At 36.0% G+C, this 20,098-nt stretch overlaps 1 protein-coding gene and 1 long non-coding RNA gene across 12 annotated transcripts in view; both read left to right on the top strand.

Annotated features, from left to right (window-relative positions):
- Window positions 1–20,098, top strand: part of Alms1 (ALMS1 centrosome and basal body associated protein) — a 180,538-nt gene that overhangs the window by 41,924 nt on the left and 118,516 nt on the right. The window lies entirely within an intron of this gene.
- On the top strand, window positions 10,233–19,667 carry LOC125617139. The gene is made up of 3 exons (XR_007348010.1): window positions 10,233–10,789; window positions 12,630–12,635; window positions 18,820–19,667. It is a non-coding gene; the product is annotated as an uncharacterized LOC125617139 (long non-coding RNA).

Here is a 20,098-nt window from a genome sequence, read left to right as displayed (position 1 = left end):
TCTTAGTTACTCTCCTTATATCAAAGAAGACATTTGGCATTTGTTTTTTAGGGATTGGCTAGCTTCACTTAGCATAATCTGCTCTAATGCCATCCATTTCCCTGTAAATTCTATGATTTTGTCATTTTTTAATGCAGAGTAATACTCCATTGTGTATAAATGCCACATTTTTTTTATCCATTCGTCTATTGAAGGGCATCTGGGTTGGTTCCACAGTCTTGCTATTGTGAACTGTGCTGCTATGAACAACGATGTAGCAGTGTCCCTGTAGCATGCTCTTTTTAGGTCTTTAGGGAATAGACCAAGAAGGGGAATCATAACAGATTTTAATAATTGAGTTCCCCCCCTGTTTCTTTTGATTATTTTGGCTAAGGGTTTACCAACTTTGTTTATACTTTCAAACAGCAAACTTTTAGTTTAGTTGATTTTTTTAAATTTTTTAAAAAATCTCAATTTCATTGATTTCAGCTTTAATGGTAATTATTTCTTCTTCTGAATTTGGTGTTGATTTATTATTCTTTTTCTAGGGTCTTGGGATGTAATATTAGATTATTTATTTAGTGTCTTTTTTTAAATGTATGAACTCAGTGCCATGAACTTGCCTCTGAGTATTGCCTGCGTTATGTCCCAGAGATTTTGATATGTTATATCACTGTTCCCACTTACCTTTATGTATTTTTAAAAATTTCATCATTGGTTTCTTCTGCTTTCTATTTATCATTCAGTAGTGTATTATTTATTCTCTAGGTGATAAGTGTTTTTATATTTGCTAAATTTGCTTTGTGGCCTAACATATGGTCTTTTTTAGAAAATGTTTCATGTGCTGCTGAGAAGAAAGTGTATTCAGTCATTGATGCTTTAAATATTCTATATATGCTTTTAAATCTGAATTACTAATTGTATTTTTTATTTCTGTAGATTGTTTTTATAGTTTTTGTTTGGATGATCGATCCAGTGATGAGAGAGGTGTGTTAAAGTCACCCAGTATTATTGCATTGTGGCCTCTTTGATTCTTGATATTGAGAAGGCTTTTATGTATAGAGATGCTCCATTGTTTGGGGCATAAATATTTATGATTATTATTTCTTGTTCTGTGATTCCCTTAAGCAGTATGAAGTGAACTTCTTTGCCTCTCCTGATTAACTTTGGCTTGAAGTTCACTTTATCTGATATATGGAGAACAGAAACCCCTGCTTGTTTATGAGATTCTTGTGAGTGATATTTTTTTCCCCATCTTTTTACTTTTAATCTGTGCATGTCTTTGCCTGTGAGGTGAGCCTCTTGGAGAGAGCATATTGTTGGGTCCTGTTTTTTTAATGCAACCTGCCAGCCTGTGCTTTTTGATGGATGAGTTTACTCCATTTAAATTATTATTATTGCGAGATGATTTTTATTCCCTGAAGTTTTGATTTATTTCTAATTTAACTTGAATTTGATACTCCTTTTGATAGACTGTCCTCCCTCTGCTGGTTTTCATTTTTAATTTTCATTTCTAATTCATGAAATAGTTTAGTGAGTGTGTCTTGTAGTGCAGGTTTTCTAGTTGTGAATTCTTTTAGCTTTTGTTTATGGTGGAAGGTTTTTATTTCGTTTTCAATTCTGAAGCTTAATTTTGCTAGGTGCAGTATTCTTGATTGGCATCTGTTTTCTTCAGAGCTTGGTATGTATTATTCTAAGATTTCCTAGATTTTAGAAATCAGTTAATATCTGGATTGGCTTACCCTTTTTTTTAAATTGATTTTTTAAAAAAATAAGTGACAGTGGAATGCATTACAATTCTTATTACATATATACAGCACAGTTTTTCATATCTCTGGTTGTATATAAAGTATGTTAACACCAATTTGTGTCTTCATACATGTACTTTGGATAATTATGTCTATCACTTTCCACCATCCTTGCTAATCCCCTGCCCCGTCCCTTTCCCTCCCACCCCTCTTCCCTATCTAGAATTCATCTATTCCTCCCATGCTCCCCCTCCCTACCTCACTATGAGTCAGCCTCCTTATATCAGAAAAAACATTAGACATTTGTTTTTTTAGGAATTGGCTAACTTCACGTAGCATTTTCTTCTCCAACACCATCCATTTACAATTATTGCTGAGTAAAATTCCATTGTGTATATATGCCACATTTTTTTAAATCCATTTATCCACTGAAGGGCATCTAGGTTGGCTCCACAGTTTAGCTATTGTGAATTGTGCGGCTATAAACATTGATGTGGCTGTGCCCTGTAGTATGCTGTTTTTAAGTCTTTTGTGTATAGACCGAGGAGAGGGATAGCTGGGTCATATGGTGGTTCCATTCCCAGATTTCCAAGAAATCTCCAAACTGCTTTCCATATTGCCTGCACTAATTTGCAGTTCCAGCAGCAATGTATGAAAGTACCTTTTCCCCCACATCCTTGCCAACACTTACTGTTGTTTGTCTTTTTAATAGCTGCCATTCTGACTGGAGTGAGATGATATCTTAAGAGTAGTTTTGATTTGCATTTCTCTAATTTCTCAAAAATTGCTAGAGATGATGAACATTTTTCATAATTTGTTGATTGATTGTATATCCTCTTCTGACAAGTGTCTATTCAGGTCCTTGGCCCATTTGTTGATTGGGTTATTTATTTTTTTTTGGTGCTTAGCTTTTTGAGTTCTTTATATACCCTAGAGATCCTGAAATAAATTGTAGAGTGTTGGTATTAAAAATTTGTTCCCAGGATGTAGGCTCTCTGTTCACCTCACAGATTGTTTCTTTTGCTGAGAAAAAACTTTTTAGTTTGATTCCATCCCATTTATTGATTCTTGGTTTTAATGTTTGCGCTATAGGAGACTTATTAAGGAAGTTGGGGCCTAATCTCACATGATGAAGATTAGGGTCTACTGTTTTCTTCTATTAGACACAGAGTCTCTGGTTTAATTGATCCATTTTGAGTTGAGTTTTGTGCATAGTGAGAGATATGGGTTTAGTTTCATTTTGTTGCATATGGATTTTCAGTTTTCCCAGCACCATTTGTTAAAGATGCTATCTTTTCTCCAATGCATGTTTTTGGCACCTTTGTTTAATACAAGATAATTATAATTTTGTGGGTTAGTCTCTATTTCCTCTATTCTGTATCATTCGTCTACCAGTCTGTTTTGGTGCCAATACCATGCTGTTTTTGTTACTATTGCTCTGTAGTATAGTTTAAAGTCTGGTTTAGTGATGCTACTTGCTTCACTCTTCATGCTAAGGATTGCTTTAGCTATTTTGGGTCTCTTATTTTTCCAGATGAATTTCATGATTGCTTTTTCTATTTCTATGAGGACTGCCATTGGGATTTTGATCAGAATTGCATTAAATTGTACAGTGTTTTTGGTAGTATGGTCATTTTGATAATATTAACTCTGCTATCCAAGAACAAGGTAGATCTTTCCATCTTCTAAGGTCTTCTTTGATTTCTTTCTTTAGGGTTCTGTAGTATTCGTTGTATAGATCTTTCACCTCTTTTGTTAAGTTGATTCCCAGGTATCTTATTTATTTATTTTTTTTGAGGTCATTGTAAATGGGGTTTTCCTCATTTCCTTCTCAGAGGCTTTGTCACTGATATACAGAAATGCCTTTGATTGATGGGTGTTGATTTATATCCTGCTACTTTGCTGAATTCATTTACTAGTTCTAGAAGTTTTCTGGTGGAGCTTTTTGGGTCTTCTAGGTACAGAATCATATCATCAGCAAATAGTGCTAATTTAAGTTCTCCTTTTCCTATATATATATCCCTTTGATTTCTTTCGTCTATCTAACTGCTCTGGCCAGTGTTTCAAGAACTATGTTGAATAGAAGTGGGGAAAGAGGGCATCCCTGTGTTGTTCCAGTTTTTAAAGGGAATGCCTTAAATTTTTCTTCATTTAGAATGATGTTGGCCTGAGGCTTAGTATAGATAGCCTTTACAATGTTGAGATATGTTTCTGTTATATCCCTAGTTTGTGTGTTTTGAACATAAAGGGGTGCTATTTTTTTTTGTCAAATGCTTTTCTGCATCTATTGAGATGATCATATGATTCTTATCTTTGAGTCTATTGATGTGATGAATTACATTTATTGATTTCCATATGTTGAATCAACCTTGCATCCATGGGAGGAACCCCACTTGATCATGGTGCACAATCTTTTTGATATGTTTTTGTATTCCATTTGCCAGAATTTTATTGAGAATTTTTGCATCTATGTTCATTAGAGATATTGGTCTGAAGTTTTCTTTCTTTGATGTGTCATTGCCTGGTTTTGGGATCAGGGTGATATTGGCTCATAGAATGAGTTTGGAAGTGCTGCTTCTTTTTCTGTTTTCTGAAGTGAATTGTAGAGTGTTGGTATTAGTTTTTAAACTAACTCGGGCTGTGTATCCATCTGGTCCTGGGCTTTTCTTGCTGATCTTGGTTGCTAAGCTTCTGATGGTGTCTTCTATTTCATCACTTGATATTGGTCTATTTAAATTGGGTATGTCTTCCTGATTCAATCTGGGCAAATTGTATGACTTAAGAAATTTGTTGATGCCTTCAATGTCTTCTTGGAGTATAAATTTTCAAAATAACTTCTAATTATCGTTTGTATTTCTGTAGTTTCTATTGTGATATTACCTTTTTCATCATGTATGCTGGTAATTTGAGTTTTCTCTCTTCTTCTCTTTGTTAGTGTAGCTAAGGGTCTGTCAATTTTATTTATTTTTTCAAAGAACCAACTTTTTGTTTTGTCAATTTTTTCAGTTGTTTCTTTTGTTTATATTTCAGCTCTAATTTTAATTATTTCTTGCCTTCTATTGCTTTGGCTGCTGGTTTGTTGTTCTTTTTCTAGGGCTTTGAGATGTAGTATGAGGTCATTTATTTGTTGACTTTTTTTTTCTTTTAATGAATTTTCTTCTTAGTATTGCTTTCATAGTGTTGCAGAGATTTTGATATGTTGTGTCTGTGTTCTCATTTACCACTAGAATTTTTTAATATCCTCCTTGATGTCTTCTGTAGCCCATTGTTCATTCAGTAGCATATTGTTTAGTCTCCAGGTGATGGAAAAATTTTTATTTTTTATTTTGTCATTGATTTCCAATTTCATTCCATTATGATCTGATAAAATGTATGGTATATCTCTACTTTTTTGTATTTGCTAAGAGTTTCTTTGTGGCATATTATACTGTCTATTTTAGAGAAAGATCCATGTGCTGCTGAGAAGAAAGTGTATCCACTTGATGCAGGTTAAAATATTCTATAAACGTCAGTTAAGGTATTCATTGTATTATTGAGTTCTATAGTTTCTTTATTCAACTTTTGTTTGGAATATCTATCCAATGGTGAGAAAGGTGTGTTAAAGTCATCCCAGATTATTGTGTTGTCGTTAATTTGACTCTTCAATTTGAGAAGAATTTGTTTGATGAACATAGCTTCACCTTTGTTTGGGGCGTATATATTTATGATTGTTATGTCTTGTTGGTGTATGGTTCCCTTGAGCAGTATTTGATTAACTTTGGTTTGAAGTCTACTTTATTTGATACGAGAATGAAAACCCCTGCTTGCTTCCACAGTCCATTTGAGTGGCATGATTTTTTCCAACCTTTCACTTTCAGTCAATGTATGTCTTTTCCTATCAGCTGAGTTTCCTGTAGGCAGCATATTGTTGGGTCTCTTTTTTTTTTATCCAGTCTGCTAGCCTATTTCTTTTGATTGGTGAGTTTAAGATATTAACATTCAGGGTTATTTTTGAGACATGGTTTGTTTTTCTAGCCATATTTATTTATTTAACTTGAGTTGATTTTCTTCTTTGATTAGTTTTTCCTTTAGGGTACTATCTCCCTTTGTTGATTTTCATTGTTGTTTTTTGTTTTCTCTTCATGGAATATTTTGCCAAGGATTTTTTGTAGTGTTGGTTTTCTAGCTATAAATTCTTTCTTAACTTTTGTTTATTGTGGAAGGTTTTTATTTCATCTTCAAATCTAAAGCTTAATTTTGCTGGATACAAGATTCTTGGTTGGCACCCATTATCTTTCAGAGCTTGATATATGTTGTTCCAGGCAGGATCTTCTAGCTTTCAGGGTCTGTGTTGAAAAATCTGCCGTTATCCTAATTGGTTTTCCCCTATATGTAATCTGATTCCTTTCTCTCATGGCTTTTAAAAATCTCTCCTTATTCTCTATTTTGGTCATTTTTATTATAATGTGCCTTGGTGTGGATCTGTTGTGATTTTGAACATTTGGTGTCCTGTAGGCTTCTTGAGTTTGGATTTCCAATTCATTCTTCATGTTTGGAAAGTTTTCTGATATTATTTCATTGAATAGATTGTTCATTCCTTTGGTTTGGACCTCTATGCCTTTCTCTATCCAAATAACTCTTAAATTTGGTCTTTTAATGCTATCCCATATTTCTTTAATGTTCTGCTTGTGGTTTCTTAACATTATCACTGTGTGGTCTAAGCTGTTTTCAAGATTATATATTTTAACTTTATTGTCTGATGTCCTATCTTCCACGTGGTCTACTCTGTCGTTGATACTTTCATTTGAGCTTTAAATTTGGTTTATTGTTTGTTTCATTTCAAGGATCTCTCTCTCTCTCTCTCTCTCTCTTTTTTTTAAAGAACCTCTCCCTGTTGAGGTTATCTTTTGCTTCTTGAATTTCTTTATGTAGCTCACTGTTGAAGTGATCTTTCACTGCTTGTGTTTACTCTTATATCTTCCTTGAGTTCACAGACCATTTAACCATGTATATCTTGAACTCTTTGTCTGTAATTTTTTCTCCTGTGACTGCCAATGATTCTAATGATGTGTTGCCTTGATTTGTTTGTGGTACTTACTTCCCTTGTCTTTTCATGTTTCTCTTGTGTCCTTTTTTTCCATCTCTGTTGGTCTGGGGTGTTATTGTTTTCACCCTATAGGTTTGTAGTGCTCTTTAGGGTTCCAAGATCCCTCCTGGTCAAATGGAGATCCAATCTGAGAGCTTCCCCCACCAAATATGGCGGGAAAGGTCATCCAAGATGCACTTGGTCTGCTTCCAGGGCTGTGTTATCTGGTGAGGTGGGGAGAACTGGGCGTTTTGCTGTCGATAGGTAGTAGCTGAGTGACCTGCGTTGTGAACCGAGTGCATTCTGGAGTTCTGCAGAGGTGCTGATAGGTGAACCTACTATGCAGCTTGAGAGCCGTGCGTGAGCTACAACTGCGGGCTTTGGGTTTTGGGAGCCAGGGTTCCGGTGTCCTGCTCGAACACTGAGGCTCTGAGTCCTGCATGGAGGTCACAGCGCTGGTGATTTCTGCAGAAATCAGCTCTGTGTGGTCCTCTTATACTCTCTGAGATGCAGTATTCCGACTACATGAGATCTGGGTTTCAGAACGAAACAAGATGCTGCCTCCCTTTGGCCCGCCATCTTGGAATAGCTTCAGAATCTCTATCTTCTTGTCAAAGTGATCTTTCACTTCTGTATTTTCTCTCTGATTTCACTCCTTACATCATCATTTGCTTGTAGAACAGTTGCACTATGAACTTTCTAAATTCCTTCTCTGATATTCCTCCATTGTGGTGTCATGGAGTCTGTTGTTGAGGCCTTTTGGGTTGTTTGGGATGGTTTGTTCTCTTGCTTTTTCATATTGTTTGTGTGCATACCCATCTCTAACAGTGTGGTTCTGAAGTAGCAGAGTTTCTACCCTATCAACTTGTAGTGTCTGTGCAGGTTTACAGTACCTCACAGATTAGGAGGAGAAAAATAATTGCAACAATCAATGCAAACAAATTATAGCATTGAACTAAATACTTAGTTCCTACTATAATATCTACAATATTAATTGGTACAATAAACAGAAATGGTTGGATCAGCAATTACCATCAGTAAAAGCAGTAAGGAATCATGTACTATATTGGCATTAAACATTAGGAGTCACCTATGGCATCCACGTAGTAATCATCGCAGCAGCATTAATAGTGGGGTCAGGTGATATATAAGCCAATTAGTGCTAAAAGATGTTAACAGTAGAGTTAATGGACTGTAGCTCTGGCTCAGTGGCAGAGCCCTTGCCTACCACGTGTGAGGCACTGGGTTTGATCCTTAGCACTGATAGACCCAGTTTGATTCCCTCTTAAAATTGGGAGCCATCTCGCCATAAAGACATGAAAAGCTAATTTTGGCTTTACTATAAATTACTGAAAATTCTGAACTTGCTTGGAATACTTGTGTGCCTTGAACTCACCCATGCCTAGCTCTCTCTGACCAGATAGCAGCCCTCTCTAAAACTTTAGTGACGCCTCATAAATCTTGGCCTTCCCTGGCCAGATAATGATCCTCTCTGAGGCTCTAATGACATTCATAAATTCTGATGTCGGGGCCAGCAAAAATATAAACTAACATTTGTGTTATGCTTCTTAGAGTTTTATTATCTGTAACCCCCCTTTGTGTAACTTTCTGGGCTATAAAGCTGGGCTGCAAGAAAGCTGCAGGGCTATCTTATTCCCGTGGTTTTTGTTGGGAGAGGCAGCCCGGCCTGACAAAATAATCAGCTTGCCTTAATTTGATTTTAATTGGAGTCAGTGGTCTTTTCTTGCGTCCTGTTCTAACATTTTGGAGGCCCCAGCAAGATGAACCTGCCAGACCAAACCACAAGACCAGACTGCTAGAAATTCTAAAGCCGGACCTTCGCTCCAGGGCTCTGGGCTGGAGATCCACTCTAGGGAGGTGCACCTGGAGACCTTCCAAGGCCTCAGAGTGAGCCTTCAGTCCCTGGAGTACTGCAGTGAACTGCTGCCCTAAAACAATTAGCAAGCCTCTGGTGGAGGAGGCCTTCATAAGTAAATGGCGCCTTTATAACATCTGGTATTTGGTTAAGGGAGATCTCTTCTGAAGACAGAGAGGTGGCCTGGCGAGGCTTACATATACTCCTGTCCAGGACAGTAACGAGATATCGTTCTGTCCTCTGTACTGGTCTGTAGGGAATTCCTCTGAAAGGATAGAGAGGTGCTGATGGGCACATAAACGCTTCTACCTTGGAGCTTTAGCAAGATGTTCCATTGCTCCTCAGTTTTTCAGTTTCAGTGCCGGGTTTCTGTTTCCTTGTGTTTTGTTCTGTGTTCTATATGTTTTTTCTGCCTTTTGTTGTGTGACTTCTGTGGTAAAAACTTGAGGAAATTGGACATGAAAATGGGTTGTAAAGCAAGTAAGCCTGACACCCCTTTGAACTATGTTTTAAGGAACTGCGATAAACTCTACCCCCCTTTGTTAAGCAGGATTAGGGAAGCAACTTTCTTCTCCTAGTTGGCTGCCTGGAGCAACCCACTGCAGAGGGAAATGGCTGCTGGGGATCTAAGAATGGAATATTTCCCAGATTAACAAGTGAAACTCCTTTAAAACCCCTTGTCCTTCCAGATCAAGAGAGTCACAACCTTTGGGGTGGAGTCCCCCGTGTTTCTTCTTTGTTAGCTAAACAATAAACCTTCCTTTTTGTTTTTCTCAAAACCCTGTTCTCATTATTAAATTGGCATTAATTGCCTTCGAGGACAGAAACGGAACTTTTAGTTACAAATTTTGACACCCCAGGGAGTACTCTAGAGGAGCCTCTGCTCTGCTTTCTTAGGGAGCTTAGCACTCCAAACAACTGAATGCGGAGGATTAAAATGAACTTTAGAGAACTGACTACTGGAAAGTTAGGAGATATGGAGTGTGCCTGGTGCCTGGGGTCAGACCAAACAAGAAGAACTAATCCTGTAAGTAAAAGGAGGGACTGAGGGACTCCCAGCAGCTACCAAAGCCCCTTTTGCTTCGGGGAACTCCCACCTTCCTTCTCTGCACTGTAAAGATTACTCTACCTCTGTCTACTTAAAAAAAAGGGGGACACAAGGCAGCAAAGTCACCACACCGAGACCCTTGATTTTACACTTCTGGTTGCCCCTCTGGGAGAACATCTGGTCCACTCGTAGGGACATGTATGGTGCCACTGGTGTAGGAGTCATAATTAAATGGGAGTTGGAAATTTGGGGAGATTTTTCTCTTATCTAGTCTGTTTTAAAGGTTCCTGTCTGTCAGCCATAGTCTGGAGCTCCTTTCTGCCTGTCTGTCATTGTGTCTTTTTTATTGTATCTTTTTTATTGTGTCTCTTTTATCTATTTCTGGCCCTTTAAGACATGGGCAATAATATATTGATATTATAGATTGTTTCTTGGGAATGATCTTGGCTGAATGTGTGTCTAAAAGATGATTTTTATTGTAACAATCTGGTCTGAATGGGTTTTTGAAGCATTGCACAATCTTGCAGTTAAAAGTTGGGTTTAGGTAATTGTTTAATTTATGATTTCAGATAATTCATGCCAGAGAACTTAAATATTTAGGATGGAAAACTAAAGAACTCTACTTCCAAGTTGGCAAATAACTCCCTCATTCAGTTTTTTCAGCAGTTTTTGAATTGGGTAGCCTGGGAAGATTTCACTAGGTGTACCAGTGCATTAATTTGGGCAAGGATAGTAAATCATGGTATGGTATCTGTTCCCCTCAGTGTGTATGGCTTGGGGAAGGAAAGTGTTGGATTGGGGATTGGTCTGGCTTATTGGAATGACATTGAATAACAATAGTCTTGGGAATTTTTAAAGCTTAATTTTGGATATAGATGGTAGTGTGTGGTTATCTTTTGGAACTTAATACTACTATAGGAACTTCAAAGCAAAGGAAGTGGCTTAATGATCCTGAAGGGATTTCTTCTGATGATAGCTTTTATATTATCAAGTAAGATCCTATTTTCAGTTTTGTATGAGCAAGTTTTTCTAGAGTAGGAAAAATTTTTCCTTTGGCAAAACAAGATGGAAAGGTATGAAATTTTATGAATTGTATCTTAAACTTTTATCATAATTTTCAACATCCAAACCTGAAAATTATAACTTAAGGTTAAAAATGCCTTAGGCGTGAGGTGTCTGCTCAGAATAGCAGTTTTCCCTGCTCCTTCCAGACCTCATCCAGGACTTATGTTGAAATGCAAATGGAAGAAGCCTGCAAGCTCAGTAGGAGACTGCTCTGAGGCCTAAGGGAAAAAAAAAAAAAAAGAGTAAAGATGTCTTTTACCTGAACTCAAACTAGACTAAACCAAAAAGTAAATTGTATGGTATTTACTAATTACTGGCCGGTCATTTTTTCTAGGACTCTTGCTTTTTCTTAGTTTCTGTATTTTTTGAGCTCATGATTTTGATCCTATAGACAGACCTAGCTTAATGTTTTTCTGATGAGTTCTATTTTTGATCAATTGTGGAGTTTTTAAACATTGCAATGGAGATTTCACCTGTGAAAAGCTACAAGGCTTTACTATTGTGTTAGGTGTGCACACTTGTGTTATGTGTTGTATGTCTGTATGTGCGTATGTCCATATATCATGCACATGATATGAAAATTGGCAGATATATGAGGAGCGCTCATAAAAATTAAAAAAATGGATCCAAATATCTTTGATTCAAGTGATTTAAACGGTTCAATTTAAATTGGGTAAACAGATGAAAATAAAGATATCTTAAAATTAAGCTTACAAGTTTTTCTATATGTTAAAAAAACTAATAAAATGTTGATGTCTATGAAATGTCTGATATGCTTTGGTTCTAGGACTTTTCTTCAACAAGGAAATGGCTAACACTGTTCAATACACTTGTCTGATGTTTTGATAAAATAAGTAAAGTAAATTTGACAAGGGATTACTCATTTATGAATACTTTTGTTAGATATCTGATTGATTTACAAGGTTAAAATGTTAAATGTTAAATATACCATTAAGTTACTCTTAACTCCTTAAATTACATTGGGTAACATTATTGATGTTTTCATAAGTTGGTTAAAAAAAAAGATATAAAAAAAAAAGATATAAAGTTTCTTTGTCGGGGCTGGGGATGTGGCTCAAGCGGTAGCGCGCTTGCCTGTCATGCGTGCAGCCCGGGTTCGATCCTCAGCACCACATACAAACAAAGATGTTGTGTCCGCCAAGAACTAAAAAAGTAAATAAATATTAAAAAAAAAAAAAAAAAAGTTTCTTTGTCATCCCTGATACTTAGACATGGTGTTTTCATAAATTGGTAAACAGATGTGATTCTAGATAAAAAAAGTTTCCAGAAGTTTTCTATATACAAAAGCCTAAAGGTTTCAGCTGTTTCAATTAAGAGTACTATAAGTAAAATCAAGTATTTCTTTTTATTCAAATGAAATAAGCTGCCTAAATTCAGAAATTTACAAGGATTGTTTCAAAATGTGAACAGAAAAGGAGGTTAACAGATGGAAAGGAGAAATTAGAAGGTTCTAGATATGGAAATAATTTTTAATAGAAGAGAAAAAAGTGTTCCTGGATAAGAAAGTCTTTATGTGATGAAGTACATAAGAAAGTTTAAGTAAGTGACAAAGAAGGACTGTGTAAGTTTGTCTTTACAGTCATATGTTAAAAGGACAAAGATTTATTAAAATATTAGTTTACCCGTAACATTGTGTTTATTAAGTTTTGTTTCTTGTGTCTAGAGCAAGTAATCTTAAAGGAATTAAACAGCTGGTTAAACAAGAAATGTTGTTTTAGAAAATTGTGCTAATGTATTTCTTTAAAAGCTAAACTTGGTTAATATAAAAACATCAATGTGTTTTTATATTAATGTGTTCATATCTTCCTGGTACAAGTCAAATCAGAGAGACCGGTTTTGGGTGAGTTAAAAAAAAAAAAAGTTGGAGACTTTTATCTGAGGGATTAAAATTCCCTCAGTGCTCTTCCCCTACCCTATCAAAGACTTGAAAGGGACACATAAGAAAAGGGGGGAATGATAGACCCAGTCTGATACCCTCTTAAAATTGGGAGCCATCTCACCACAAAGACATGAAAGCTAATTTTGGCTTTACTATAAATTACTGAAAATTCTGAACTTGCTTGGAATGCCTGCCTGTGCCTTGAACTCACCCATGCCTGGATCTCTCTGACCAGATAATAGCCCTCTCTAAAACTTTAGTGACACCTCATAAATCTTTGTTTTCCCTGGCCAGATAACGACCTTCTCTGAGGCTCTAATGACCTTCATAAATTCTGATGTCGGGGCCAAACTAGCATTGGTGTTATGCTCCTCAGAGTTTTATTATCTGTAACCCCCCCTTGTGTAACTTTCTGGGCTATAAAGCTAGGCTGCAAGAAAGTTGCAGGGCTGTCTTAGTCCCATGGCTTTTGTTGGGAGAGGCAGTCCGACCGGTCAAAATAATCAGCTTGCTTTAATTTGATTTTAATTGGAGTTAATTGTCTTTTCTTGTGTCCTGTCTAACAGCACCACCAGAAAAAATAAGCAAATAAAATAAAGGCATGCTGTCCATTAAAACTACCCAAACAAACAAACAAACAAACAACAAAAAAATAGAGTTAATTAAGAGGAAAGAAAATGAGCCAGGTGGGTAGAAAAGAGTTTACAATTTCAAAAGTGAACACAGAGAATGCAGAAGAGATTTAGGATATGATGGTTATGAGGGAGAAGAAGAAAAAATAGAAGTAAAAAATTAAAGGGAGAATGCATGAGAGAGCAATAGAATTTGGCTATTAGTAAAAATAAAGAAGTGAGAGAAGAAAAGAAACAAGAGAAACTGACAAATGAAAAACATTATAAAACTAAACCAAAGTGTACTAATAAAAACTCCTTATCCTCAAAAGACAAGACAAGGAAAAATAACTACATTAAAAAATGTTACAGATGAGAAAAAGGAAACAGATATGTATATGTATAAATATTCATGAACTATTCACACAAATGCACATAAATAAATAAAGGAAAATGAGATTCTTGATGAAAAATTCTAGATTTATTTCTACTGAGGTGATCAAAATAGTCAGTGAGAATATATGTTCACTGTCTGTGCCCAACTGTTTGTCTTTTCTGTTTTTTCTGGATGTATGTGCTGAGCACAAGAAAAGGGCTGTGCATTGTTAAACCCTTCCTCTTTTTGTGTTTCTTCCCATGCTGCCAGCTGGAGTTGAAAAATTCTTAGTTTCACTTCTCAGCAGTATGAGATATGGTGGGATGGGAAGTACTGTCAGTTGGAGTTTTGTCTATACTGACCAGTATGATGTGCTCCCAGGGTGGGGCTGCTGCAGAGTTCTCTGAGAGGATTTTCCATAGGTGGAATTCCTAAAGGTGGGAGTTAGGTTTAGTAAGGTCTTAGGGTCTTTGCTGGGTGATGACTGCTCTGGATAGATTAGATCAGTCAACCTCTAGGGCTGGGCAGTTTCCTTAGGAGTCTCTCTAGGGTTCCACTTATGGAGTGGGGGAGCCACTCCTTTGTTTGCTCTGCTGTCCATGGACCCTTCTTTTCCAGGCTGTTGGTCTTAGTGCCAAGCTTAATTAGATTTCTGACCCCCTTCATCTGCTTCTGTGAGCCTGTAAACGCACCTCTCTGACTTGTATTCCCCTGGAGATAAGACTCTGTGCTTATTTTACTCTTGCTTTGTTAAGCACAGTCTACGTCATACGATAAGTGCCTGCCAGGACCTGTATGTACCCATTTCAGATCTTCCAATTGCTGCAGTGGTCGTCCCGGATTGCTTCTGCATCAGCTTTCCACATACAGTTGGGAACATGGGCTGCCCTTTGCGCATGATTATATACTGGAGTACAGCCTCTGGACCAACCTAGGGCAGGTTGCCTCTATGATCTCAGGATGTTGCCAATAAATCTGTCCATTGTATTTCTCAGCATTTTCCCTCCTTCTGTGCTGCATTTGCATGGCTACTGGTACCAGATTGGCTTCTATGTTATCTTTTATCTTTATTTAATGTACCCAAATTTCTAAGTCTCTTAGGCATTCTGACCGTTCAATATTGAGTTTTGGTGAAATCCCTCTTTCACCCACTTCACATCCAAGCAGTATCCCCATTGCTTGAATCCAGGGTCACAGAGTGACAAGAAATATATCCTTCCTCTAGCCCGCCATCTTCTTTCCTTAAACATTTTTATGTATACAGTTTCGTAGTATTAATTACATTGACATTGCTTGATTATCACTACCATACATCAACAAAACTCTTCATTTTATGAAACTGAAACTGTACGTGTTAAACAGTAATTCCCCATTCTTTCCTCTTCCCAGTCCCTGATAACCACCATTCTCCTTTCTGTCTCTTGTGAATTTGACTACTGTAATTACCACGTATAAGTGGAACCAAGTCTCTTTGTGACTGACTTAATTCACCTTGAATATTGTGTATTGTTGCAACATATACCATAGTGCGTTGAATCTGTAATTTATTTAAAAAATTTTTTTGTAGTTGTAAATGGACAGCATGCCTTTATTTGTTTATTTTTATGTGACGCTGAGAATTGAACCTAGTGCCTCACAGGAATGGCAAGTGCTCTGCCACTGAGCTACAGCCCCGGCCCCCTTTTGAGAATTTTACTATCTTAATATCAAATGTTCATAAGCATAGTGTTTCTATCCTTTTACTGTGGTCTTTTTCATTTCAACAATATTTTGTAGTTTTCAGCTTATAAGTCTTGTACTTTTTGTTAATTTTAAGTTTAAATCTTCTTAATGATATTACACATAAGAATGTTAATGTCACTTTTGGAGAATTCATTGCTGGTATGTAGAAGTAAAATTGAATTTTTTATATTAATTTTGTAAACTACAGTCTTGCTGAACAGCTCATTCTCATATTTTTTGCTTGGAATTCTTAATTTTTAATATAATGCTACATTATCTTTGAATAGTCTTTGACTATAGATAGAAATTACCAGATGGGGCCATGGGTATGAGATTCAAGGTAAAGCCCTTAGCAATTTGGAATAAGCCCTGGAGTCTTAAGTCACAGAACGTGCACACCTATGCCATGAAACTTTGCTAATTTTTCTAAAATATGCAGCCCCATCACAGAGTGATAATAATAGATATCATTTATTACTTGCTTACTTTGCTAAGCATTTACTTATTGTATAAAATTTACGTTAATATAATTATATATTAATTTTATAGCTATACTTTTGGTGATGTCTACTGCTATTATTCTATTTGATCGTTGAACAAAATGAGACTTAGAGAAGTTAACTGACTTGCCCAAGGCCCCATACATAGTAAAGTGGTGGGGTGCCAGTCATGAACCCAAGCAGTCTACCTCCAGAGCTGCTTTTCTACTTCAATATCACATTTTGTTTGTTTCTTTCTGGGCTCTTTTTTCAGTTGCATTGGTCTACTTGTCTATCCTATCTTAAATATTACAGATTTCATCTTTTAAAAAAGCATTTTAAAAGTCAATTTTTAATTTCAACATAAAATTTATATGTATTTATGGGGTTCAGGGTGATGTTTTGATACATGTAGACATTGCAATAATTAAATCAAGCTAATTAACATTTCTCACCTCACATTAAGATGAGAACATTTAAAATCAGAGCTTTATTATCCCCCCCCCCACCTCCTCCTTTTCTGAGCTAGGGACCAAATTTGTGTCTTACATGTGTTAGGCAATCCAGAGAGCTATTATTCTATTTTTTGTTTATTTGAAGTTATTTTAAAAACAAGAAGAGGGCTACAAGCAGTAGGGAGAAAATGAATCACTTTACCCTCAGCAAGGTGGTTTCAGGAAGGCTGGTGGATATAGAGATTTATATGTATATATTTATATATTGTTTTATAGGTTTTGGTTCTACCCTTTATGTTTTTATCCAACCCTTTATGTTTTTAATCAAAAAATTTTTTGACAGATTTAATTCTCACTACCTTCTAAGGCTGCCTCAATATTAGGTATCCCAATTTTGAAAGGGAAATTATGCAAGACACATAGAATGAATGAGAGTGAGAGCCTGGTAGCCTGTGCTGCCATCTCGGGCCACTCATTGCATTCATACTATCTTTTATCTTCTATAAACTCAACTCATATTCTCCTTGAATATTGATGATATGTTCTCCTTTCTCCATGTCAGATCTCAACTCTATCTGGTTGATTACCAAGACTTTCTATTTATTCAATCTTCATTTTCTTTCCTGTACAATTTGGTACCAGGCAAGGCATTTTGTTGTTGTTTGCATTTACCTCCCTACCTGTAGAGTTGTGTTTATTCTTTTGATATTTTACTTCTGGTTTTCCCTTTCCTGGGATGACGTTTCCTTTCTTCTCAGTCTTTTTACATTCTAGTTGTAATTTCAGGCTTAGCTTAAGAGTATTTGATTATTTCATTTCCATATTGTTCTCCCCCCTCCTTTTAAAAAAATTTAAATGCCCCTCTTACTTTTCATAAATATAGCACACCACTATTTATAAAAATTTTCTTCTTCATGGGCTGGGGTTGTAGCTCAGTGGTAGAACTCTTGCCTAGCATGTGTGAGGCACTGGGTTCGATTCTCAGCATCACATATAAATACATAAAATAAAGGTCCATTGACAACTAAGAAATATTAAAAAAATTTTTTTTCTCCCTCAGAGAGAACATCATGTTTCATTTCAATTAATGCCGAACACAAATCATGGTACATACTAAAGGCAGGGAAGTTTTAATGATTGTTTTCTAAAAGCATCAGTTAACCTGGTACAGTACTGATTGTCCTTAGCTTGTTTACAGAAGCAGATAGAAACATGGTGGGAAATAATGCTTTGTGCAAAAAGTGATCTTAACTTTGAGATATTATCTATACTTAAGGCTTCAGTTACTTTCTATAGTACCAAATGTAGGACTCCCATCTAGATGTGTCTTGTACTCCAGATATTTCTATCTGATTGTCTATGGACTATCTTCATTTGGTTGTCTCAGAGGCACCTTAACGTCAGAACTTCAAACACTGGACAAATCATCATCTCTTCAAACCTAATCTTCCTTCAGTATTTCTTCTAATTGTGTGAAGGTCTGCTAAGCCAAGTCAGAAATTTGTATTTTCTCACCTTCATCTTTCTTCAGTTACCCAATACTGTTGATTCTAATTATTATACTCTTGATTTCTCTTTTCGGGATTACTGCGTTAGTAATAGAAAACAGGTCATCTTTTCTGCCATTCTATTTTTTTTATAAAAGCCAGAATAGTCTTTTTTTACAAGGCAGACTTGATAGTGTTACTTTTAGTTTGAAACCCTTGTTTTACCTCAGGACGAATTGTAAATTCCTTGGGATAATTTAAAAACTCCTTGATATGTTGTAAAAGGTCCCTGCTCATATCTTTAGCTTTACCCTTACTTGCCTTTTTAATCATATTGAACTACTGTCATTTCCTTATGCTAAACCCTCTTGTCTCCTCAACCTTGCAGATACTGTTTGCTCTGTTTGGAACATTTCCTTTCCCCACCCTTTATGCCCCATCTTTGCCCAACTTATGTGTTTTTTTTTTTTTTAATCCTTTTATTCTCAGTTTTTTTTTTCTTTTTTTAGGCCAGGGGGATCCTTCCTGTTTTTTACTTTTAGCAGCTTACTCCAATTATTCAAGTTTTCTTTACTAACCTTTTCCTTCCTCCAAAGGTATTTCTACTTAAGGTATTGCTATCTTATATAAACTGTTATATATCTTTCAAGAATATGGGTTCTGTATCTTAACTCCTTGGCTGTTTCTTAACTCATTTGTTCCCTTCATGATATCACTGATAATTTGTAATGATCAAAGAAATGTAAAGTCAAAAAGTTAGGAAGTTGTTTGGAATAAAAAGATTTTGTGTTATTAATCTGTTTTGTTTTTTTTCTCGACTTGGGCCTATTTTATTTCCTCACAAAATATTCATAACCCATATTACTTCTCAGGTTGCAGTGCAGTTTTTACATATTTTCTTTTGCTTTCAGTTTTTCTGTATAGTTGATACTTCTAATTCTACAATTCATGCCTCAACTCATCTTCTTCTGTATTTAGCTACTTTGAAGCTCACCAGAGGCCTTTTAGGAAGGGCAGTCAGTTGTAGTGAAAAGAGTTCAGAACTCAGAGTTAGAATTGAAGGGTTAAGGTACTAGTTTTTGTCATTTGTTTTAGAACTCTAGAAAAATTATATATCTTCACTATTCAACATGTGGTCTAAGGACCAATATATTGCATTGAGTATCACAAGAGAACATGTAAAAATGGAGAATTTCAGATCTCATTAGATCTGCCGAATCAGAGCCTGCAAGTTAACAAGATAACTCACATTGAGAAGCACTGTGGTATAATTATCTTGGAAACTCAGTTTTGCTGTATGTAAAAGATAGGTAATGTGTGCTGTGTATAGCAACCATATTATATCTAACATACCCTATTTTACCAATTATGTTTAATTGTGTGCCTCCTCCTCTTAGGATGGAAACTCTGTGAAGTAGGAATTGTCTGTTTTTTTATTATTGTATTTACCTTTATCTAGAATGATGTCTGGCACATCATAAGGATTCATATTTTTTGAATGAATAAATGAATTAATATACAACTTGTTAAATCCTTTTATTGTGTTGTAGTCATTCATTTACACTGCTATTTAGATCTACTTTGATTTAGAATTACTCTAGTAGTGAAAATACAGAACATTTGTATTATTGCAGAAAGTTCTGATGGGTTGTTCTGTTTAAACACTCTCATTCCCTTTTTATCTGCCTTGAATCTGTATTGATGCATTATAGTTCTTATCAAAGTGGTCAACAGTTCCCCATGCCTATAGAATTAAGTTCAAACTTCTTAGTGTACCTTTCGTCTTATACAGTTTCATATACTTAATAAAAAACATGCCAGTCACCATGGCACATGCCTGTAATCCCAGCAGCTCCAGAGGCTGAATCAGGAGGATTGGAAGTTCAAAGCCAGCCTCAGAAACTTAGTGAGGGCCTAAGCAACTGAGCCAGACCCCATCTCTAAATAAAATATAAAAAAGGGTTGGGGATGTGGCTCAGTGGTTAAGTGCCACTGGATTCAATCTCCAAAACGAAAAGAAAAACAAAAAAGAAAACAATGTCTATATAGATCTCTCTTTCCATATAAAATATATGTAATATATAAGGAGTTGGTCAAACTCACTGCATGCATAGCATCTGTATTGCATTGCCCCTGTAGCACTTGAGGCTGAGAGGAGCCCTTGAAAATAAGCTAATAATAAAAGAAATTTCCCTGACAAAGAACCTTATGTTTTCTGTCAGCATTCATGACACAACAACAGACTACTAGATTGCAAGCAGATTGAAATCAAATCCCAGACCCAATG

This window comes from Marmota marmota, unplaced genomic scaffold (genome assembly GCF_001458135.2).
Source record: "Marmota marmota marmota unplaced genomic scaffold, marMar, whole genome shotgun sequence".
NCBI classification, from domain to species: Eukaryota; Metazoa; Chordata; class Mammalia; order Rodentia; family Sciuridae; genus Marmota; species Marmota marmota.
The sequence above is the reverse complement of the archived record's forward strand: the minus strand, read 5'-3'. Positions and strand labels throughout refer to the sequence as shown.